We start from the raw sequence: 8,262 nt of genomic DNA, 5'->3' as shown, positions 1-8,262 counted from the left end.
TGTCTCTAGGCTGTCACCAAGAAGTGGGCAACAGTGATTAGCAAAGCTCAGGCCACTGCCATGGTCAGTGCAGTGTTAATAAAACCAGCTGTCGTGTCAGATAGAGGTAGTCAAAACTAACGTGCATTTCTATCTCTGCACTAGGAACTAGAAAAATTTTCTTGGAGGGCTGGGCTTTGCTTTGGTTTCTCACACATTAGTTTTGGTGTTGTCAGGAAATCAAGTTAACTCCAGGGTTGCAGTGACACTCTAAAATTACTGGAAAATTGCTAAATGCACGACAGAGAAAGGTTTCAGGTTCCAGCTCAGGATGATGGAACCCTGGGTCTCAAATGATATTTCAGTTCAGGAATGTTTGTAAACTGGGTCCCTTGACCCAGGCAGTCACTTGTCACTTAAGAAGACAATTGCAGAGTGCTCTGGATAGCTTTGACAGACACTTGTATTCTTATACACATGTTCTTATGCACATGACATGGTTATTTAGTTTGGGTTTTAATTACATTTTATGACCAAAGTCCAAAGAATTCTCATTAAGTTTGTGTGTACGTCCCACCCCCACCTCCCCACTACTGTACAAAGGGAGAGATCACAAACTGATACACATCATTTATTTACTTAGGTGTTTAAAACAGCCAAAAAGATTTGAGCAAGAGTGGAGATTTTTGACAACCGATTAAGAAGTATAATTTACCACATTTTCATTATAAGATTTCTAAAGAAAAACCTCAAACAAAAATGCCAAATCATATATAAATGTTAGGAGCTTTCGCAGAAGTATTTTGAACATTGTTTTCTGCTTCTTAAGATCATTGATGTTTGATGCTAATACCCCGAAAGCAGTATTAAATCAAAAACAGAAAGGAATCTACGCAACACGTACAACATTTCACTGTATTTTTGGTTGCATTTTATTAAAAATTCAAATTTAGACATACTGCTTAAATTTCTTTGATTTAGAAAAATGACTTATTTTCCTGTCCTTAGTCATGCTTTCAATGCCATCCCTCTTAGCTCCTTGAAAGAGCACCGACATTCTTTCCCAAATCCTTAGCATTTCATGTGTGTTCATATTCTACGAAACACAGCAACTCTACTACAATTTTGAAAAACATAGGCTTTGTAATCTTTCTGCTCAAGGTTTAATCTTAATCTTTAATGACAGCTGTATTCTCAACTTAATAAAACATTTGACAACTAAAAAAGATAAATGTGCTTCCAAAGCCACTATTAAACTCTAGGTTAGGAATTTGATACTCCCCATTACTGTTCTGTTTCGGATCCTCAGAACATAAGTTTGCAAATTCTTCTCCCTCTCCCAGTCAACACAAAAGCAGAATTAGACAGTTTATAGTAGGCAATAAACAAATTAGGTTTTCAGGAACAAATCACCAATATTTATTTATTTGGTACGGTGATCCAAACCCTTGACCGTGGTGTTACAACACCAGACTCTAACCAACTAAGCTAACTGGCCAGCTCTCCAATATTTATTTAAAAAACAAACAAAAAACTTACTACAATGTAAGCATTAGTAAAATTTATGTGATGTTGGAAGGAATTTAATATATTCTCTATGGTTTAAGGGTACCAGATGCTGGACTTTTAAAACAGCAGTTATGCTTCAGCATATTAGTATTTTGTTTATATTTCTGTTCATGATGCTTCTTCCTCTGATTCACCTGGAATCAATGAATCTGAAAAACAAAAAGATTCTTTAAGGACCTAATCAATGTTGGGTCCCACATTACAAAATTAGCAAGCATCAATAACATTGACGGGGATGAAAATACAAAACTGAAGTAATGTCCTGAGTTTACTTTCACAGTTTACTAGGCTCAAGTTTCATGTTGAATGATTATTTGGAAGACTCACTAGCTGACATGCAAAGATTTTCTGATTTTAAATTTGAGCACCCCCAAAGCATAAACAGGTCACCTCCAGCCACAATTTAAAAAATACTCAAGCTTTTAAAAACAGTCATTTGTAGCAGTACTTAGTGTCCAACAGAAACCACTCCATCTGCTAAACAATATCTCGACTGCAAAGCTTCTCTTACTGTTGGTGGATAGACAATGACATGGTACAGTCATTATCACCGTGGCAACAGTACCCAGGAAGTATCAGAGGAAAATTGCACATGGAACCGCTGGCTCTTGAGCAGGCATGCCTCAGCTTCCTCCGGAGTATGCTTTTTCTGCAAGTCTGGTGTGCTCTAGGGTACCACCAACCCAGTGCAGCTCCAAGACTACAGATCCTACTGCGGTTCCACTGAGTCCTACTCTTTTGAATTCATTGGTTCGAATATGAACACCTACCACGTTCCAAGCACTGTTCTAGGCACTGAGGATACAGCAGTGAGTAAAGCCGAGTGTCTGGGAGGGAAATCAATAAACAAGCTAGTAAATATATACCAAGCAATGATTAGTACAATGGAAAAAAGAAAGCAATGGGCCTACATATGCTTTCTTTCTCTTCTCTGTGCCTGCACATTGCTTTGCATCTGCTTCTGATTTTTCACGCCAAGTACAAGCTTTGGGCACCAGGTCTCCCTGGAGATTCCGCGCTGGCACCGCACCTACTACCCAGCGGCCCATCTCAGTTCCCCATTTAACAAACCTTTCCTCGGTCTAGGCCCGAGGGCTTACGTGGGTTGGAAGGCTAACGAGGGCCGAACCTCAGAGAAGATCACACAGGCAAAAGCGCTCCACAGACTTTTAAAATAAAAGTTGTTCTAAGGAAACAATCGTGAGCCAGAAGCCCCAGGGCCTCAGCTCCCACCTCGGTCTAGGCCCGAGGGCTTACGTGGGTTGGAAGGCTAACGAGGGCCGAACCTCAGAGAAGATCACACAGGCAAGAGCGCTCCACAGACTTTAAAAATAAAAGTTGTTCTAAGGAAACAATCGTGAGCCAGAAGCCCCAGGGCCTCAGCTCCCACGTGGGCGGCGGGGCCCGGGGGATCCTGGACACAAGGCGCCGCGAGCCTGGGTGCTGGAACCTCGGGCAGCCCCGGCCGGACTCCGCTCCCCGCCACGACGCATTCGGCCGCGGTCCTCCGGAGGCAGCCGGCGACGCTCACCTAAGCCGGGAGGGGCGGACGCGGGCCTGCCCTAAGCCCGCTAGCTGACGCGGGCCTACCCTAAGCCCGCTAGCTCCTGGGACACGGGCACTACGCGCCTGCCCATAGAGTTGCCGCGGCAAACTCGACGGCCGCTGACCCCGGAACCGGAACCTCTATCTGGAAGTGACCCTTTCCCAGCGTTCCGCGGAACGGGCGAAACCCCGCCCAGCGCCTTTGCCAGTCATCCTGTAGTATCCCAACCGGCCGGGTCAGGTCTCGGGAGGACAGTGGTCTTCCCGCTCATTTTGCTTCTCGTTGCCCAGCAGCGTGACCCTGATGGACAGCCACTTTCTCCAATCAACTGACAAAGCGGTTGCCCACGGCCAATAGTAAGGCAGTAGGATAAGGCTCGTGTACAAGGACCACCTCCCACCTGTCGGGGCGGGGCGAGCAACTCGATTGGTATTATCGAGTCGTTGCCGGCCAGTGTTGTCCAATCACGGAGAGCAGTTCGGAGCTGGCCCAATGAGCGTCTCCGGAGGGCGGGCCGGGCCGCCGCGGGCTGGGGGGAAGGCTCGGGTAGCCTGCCGAGATCCCGGGCCGTCGAGGGTTCCGGCGAGCGTGCGGGCATGAGCTGGGCCCTGAGCCGAGCGGTGGCGGCTCTGCTCCGCTGGGGGCGCGGCGCGGGCGGCGGCGGCCTGCGGGGTCCCGGCGTAGGCCCGCCGCCGGCTGCTGGGCCGGCCATGGGGTCCTCCGCACCCGGGCCCAGGAGGGGCGCTGCACGAGGCTGCGAGGTTCCCCTTGCGGGGCTGGGGTCGGGTGGTTCCCGCGCCGGGCTGGTGGGGCGGGGGGTCTGTATGGATCAGGGGCCGTCTGGGGGCTCCAGTGGGTTCATGGTGCAGAGGACTGTTCTGGATAGAAAGACCCGGAGTAGGGCGTGACTGACTTGAACTGGGTCTTGAGAATCTGGGGCTCTGGTACTCTTGCCAACTTGGGCAGTGGGGTTAGCCCTAGAGGTTCATTGATCCCCGCTTTGAGGTGGAATAGGCATTTCAGGGTGAGTTGTCTCTGGCTGGGTTCGAGGAAGGTGGTCAGCAGCCAGGGAAGTGGGCCAAAGAGGGAACCCACAGTAAGTACTCGCTACGAGGTAGGCACTTTTAGGGACACTTTGAGAGGGTTGGAAGCCATTGGCCTGTTTCGTGGATAGGGGACTGGTGCTGTCGATGGAGGGAGGGCCTAGGTTGCCCTTGTCTGAGCCTAGTGAAGTCAGAGGCTGGCCTCTCAGGGGTCTAGGCTCTGAGTACTAGGGACCACTCTCTGTGACTGCTACAAGGAGGGGGTTGGCACTACTGTCGGGCTGGTCTTAGCTGGGATCTGGTGGTGTGTGGGGGAAGGCATGACATTTGGTTTTAGATTCTCAAGCACAGGGGGATGGGTAGGGGCTTGGAGAGGTGTATGGGGACAGAAAAGCAGCAGTGATTCCTGGGCCCCAGGCTAATTCGCTGCCTTGAGCCTGAGCCCGAGGGGCCAGGGGCCAGATGCAGCATGGTCTGTGGCTTTTCACGGGCCGGTAAGGGAAGAAGGAGGGCCTTCACAGCGGAGTGTCTTTTATGCCCTGCTTTGTGCCAGGTACTCCACATGTGTTCTCCCATTTTATCTGAGTGGCAGAGGAGGAAGAGGCCGGGTCTGTGGCTTTTCACGGGCCGTAAGGGAAGAAGGAGGGCCTTCACAGCGGAGTGTCTTTTATGCCCTGCATTGTGCCAGGTACTCCACATGTGTTCTCCCATTTTATCTGAGTGGCAGAGGAGGAAGAGGCCAGGCACATGGGTAAGGATTGTCGGGGTGGGTGGAGAAATGGAAAGGCTGTGCCCGTTCCTTCCTGGGGAACCCTGCATCCCAGTTTGAGACTTTCAATCACCAGAACCTAGTGCTCTTTAGGCACAGTGTGCTAAAAAGAGGCGTCAGGTTCTATGTCAGGATGGACTGTTATTCTACAATTGAAATTACTAATCAGAGTCATTTTTAACATTGATGGAAAAGGCTGGTGTTGTGGAAAGGCTTTGGGTTGGAATCCTTTTCTGTGGCCAGTCAACTGTACAACCTTAGACAACTCACGTAATTTCATTTTCCTTTTCTGTAAAATGATGATCAGACCCAACTTGGCAAAGCTTTTGTGAGGAAGAAAAAGTGAAAATTGTAGAAAGTACATGTCACCTTATCTGGCATAGAAAGCACCCAGTAAATGGTAGCTGTTTTGTTATTAATACATTATGGTTTTCAAAGTATTTTTTCCCAGATTATCTAATCCCTACAAAACTGTTGGTGATAGCCTATCCTGCATTTGCTATCTGTGGTGGTTTTGGCGGGGGGAACCTAGGAGGTGTGTTAAGCAAGTAGAGAAGGCAGGTTAACATTACCATGTATATATGATATTGCCATTATGCTCACGATCCTTTTGTCGTCCTGGTCAACTAGAATGCCGCCAGTTGCTAGACTCTGGGTTTTATCATGCACAGGGAGATCTGTGGTCTTCATTGAGAGGCAGCTTCTCTGCCTGAAAGATAAGATAAAAGTAACTTCTGCAGTCTTTCAACTGGGACCTTGCAGCAGGTCCCTGCAAATTGTCAATATGGCATTAGTAAAAGTTGTATTGTTAATATCTTCTTAGTATAAAGTTTTGAGAGCTGTTGGCTTGTGAATTTATGTTCCCCTCTTTAATATGACGGGAGAAGTAACGTAGTGTAATATGGCTAATAAATTGAAAGTACGAGCAGAAATAAGAATGGCAGCTGATAGCATTTATGTTTCTGTCTTCCGTCTTACAGTCTGGCTTCTGATATTATGTTCTTAAATGTTCAAACAACAGCAACAGGAATTTAATCCTTAAGTTTCTTGGCCATAGAGTTTTATAACATTACTATTTTGGTTAATAAATGCATTGCATATACAAGGGTACTTCAAAAAGTTCATGGAAAGAGTCGTGTTATCTTTTAATTCTATTTTTCCATGAACTTTTTGAAATACCTTTGTATATTAAACATAGCATACACCTCTTTTGTTGCTTAGAAAAGTAAAGATTAGTGTTAAGTGTAAACATTCAGACTGGGGCGGGGTGGTGTAAGCATGTTTTCGCGATGGGGATTAGTTTAGCCAGTGTAAGACTAAAACGTTGCGAGTCTTTATCTCTTTGCTCTCTACACCTTTGAGTTTATCAGGAAAGATCAACACGCTGTCCGATGCTTGCTTTTGCCCGCCAGAGTATGTGCACCTTTCCCAGAGCCATGGTCACGTCTAGTGACAGGAGCGGTGCTCCTGCAAAATTGGCCTTTCCTTTTCTCTTGTGCCAGAAAAGACTGGGCTTCACTAAGTTCTCAAGCCCTAGGAAGACACTGTTTTCTAGTTTGGGGCTCTGGGCTCCAGGGAGTGTGATGCAGAGAGGTCCTGAGACTGTAACCCAAGGAACAAAGGTAACTGAGAGGGAACATTGCGCTCTGGCCTTTCTCGGAGCCTTCTTGTCCTTCTCTTTTATCTGGAGTACACTTGTGAAGGCAGCCACAGAGGGTCAGGTCCCGGTGGACTGACATCACCATTTACTAATCCTGGTCCTAACAAAGAAATCCTTTATATTCAGTTATTAAAGTAACGTGCTCATGGAGGAAACTTGGATAACACTGAAAAGTATACAGAAAATGAAAATCACTTGTAATTCCATGTAAATCATTATTGACATTTGGATCTAGTTCCTAACAGTTTTTTCAAAGACATAATTGAGATCATGCTTGTCTATACATCGTATTTTGCCCTCCAGAGAGCCGGAAACATGTCTTATTAAACTGCCTGTGATGCTCTGTGTACTGTTTGTGCAAAGCAAGCTTTCAGTGAGTGTTTTAATGAATAAGTAATGCTTCTTTATTTATCATTATATTGCAAACTCTCTTCCATGCTCTTTCTTTTTGTTTTGTTTTTCCTGATAGCTGGCTGGTACAGGGTTCCGAATCCTTTGACTTTGGCGTTATAACACCATACCAACCGATCTCTTCCATGCTCTTAACAACATTATAAAACTCTTGTAAATTTCTTTTTTTTTAATTGAATTATAATTGATTATACATATTTTGGGGGTTCAACATTGACATGTTGATCAAATCAATATTATTAGCATATGTATCACTACAAATCGTACTTATTCTTTATGCCCCTTATCCAATCTTTCCCCATCCCCCACTCCCTCCCCTCCCCACCTCTGATAAAACTCTTTAAAATTTCTGCTTATTTAGATCACCATTGCATTCTTTGCATCAGGAACGATGTCTGATGGAATAAGGACTCAAGTGTTTGTTGAATAAATAACCATTATCCTATTGTTGAATGTTTAAGCATTTGAGAATATGCTCAACCTTTCCAGTATCAGGGAATTTGAGGCAATAGTAAAACACCTGTCACACTGGCAGACATTAAAAATTGAATGTCTGATGGAATAAGGACTCAAGCGTTTGTTGAATAAATAACCATTATCCTATTGTTGAATGTTTAAGCATTTGAAAATATGCTCAACCTTTACAGTATCAGGGAATTTGAGGCAATAGTAAAACACCTGTCACACTGGCAGACATTAAAAATTGGATAACGAGTTGTATATATGTGCTTGTGTGGTGGACATGTTATATGCTGCAGATGGGAGTATAAAATGGTACCAGTGTTTTGGAGGAGTAACTGTCAGTACGCAGACAAATTCTTGGTGAGCAGAGCCTGAGACCCAGCTGCTTCACTCCTAGGTATATATTTGAGAGCTAGGGAACAGCAAAGGACCAGGGGTAAATACTTCAGGTGTTGTGGGCTGTATGGTCTTGACCACATCTGTTCAACTCTATTATAGCATGAAATCAGACATAGACTATACATAGATGAATGAGCACGGTTGAGTTCCAGTAAAACTTTATTTATAAAAATAGGAGATACACTGGATACACTTTATTTATAAAAACAGGAGATACACTGGATTTATGGCCTAAAAGTCATAGTTTGCCATCTCCTAGTCTAGAGAGACTGACTCCTGCACATGTGTGTTTGGATATATATGTAAGGATGTTCATTGCAGCATTGCTTTTAGTAATGAAAAACTGATAAGGGATCTTGGTCTCTTAGTAGCAGAGTGGATAAACAAACTGTATTTTAGTCATATGATGGAAAACTAAATTGTG

At 45.1% G+C, this 8,262-nt stretch overlaps 1 long non-coding RNA gene across 1 annotated transcript; it reads right to left on the bottom strand.

Moving 5' to 3' along the window:
• Positions 1 to 597: 597 nt before the first annotated feature.
• Positions 598 to 2,986, bottom strand: LOC103588728. Its single transcript, XR_550333.1, has 2 exons — positions 2,782 to 2,986; positions 598 to 2,624 (listed from the first exon to the last, which is right to left on the bottom strand). It is a non-coding gene; the product is annotated as an uncharacterized LOC103588728 (long non-coding RNA).
• Between the last annotated feature and the right edge of the window lie 5,276 nt (positions 2,987 to 8,262).

Source organism: Galeopterus variegatus, unplaced genomic scaffold (assembly GCF_000696425.1).
Source record: "Galeopterus variegatus unplaced genomic scaffold, G_variegatus-3.0.2 Scaffold609, whole genome shotgun sequence".
NCBI lineage: Eukaryota > Metazoa > Chordata > Mammalia > Dermoptera > Cynocephalidae > Galeopterus > Galeopterus variegatus.
Note: the sequence above shows the minus strand (reverse complement) of the source record. Positions and strands in the feature narration are given on the sequence as shown.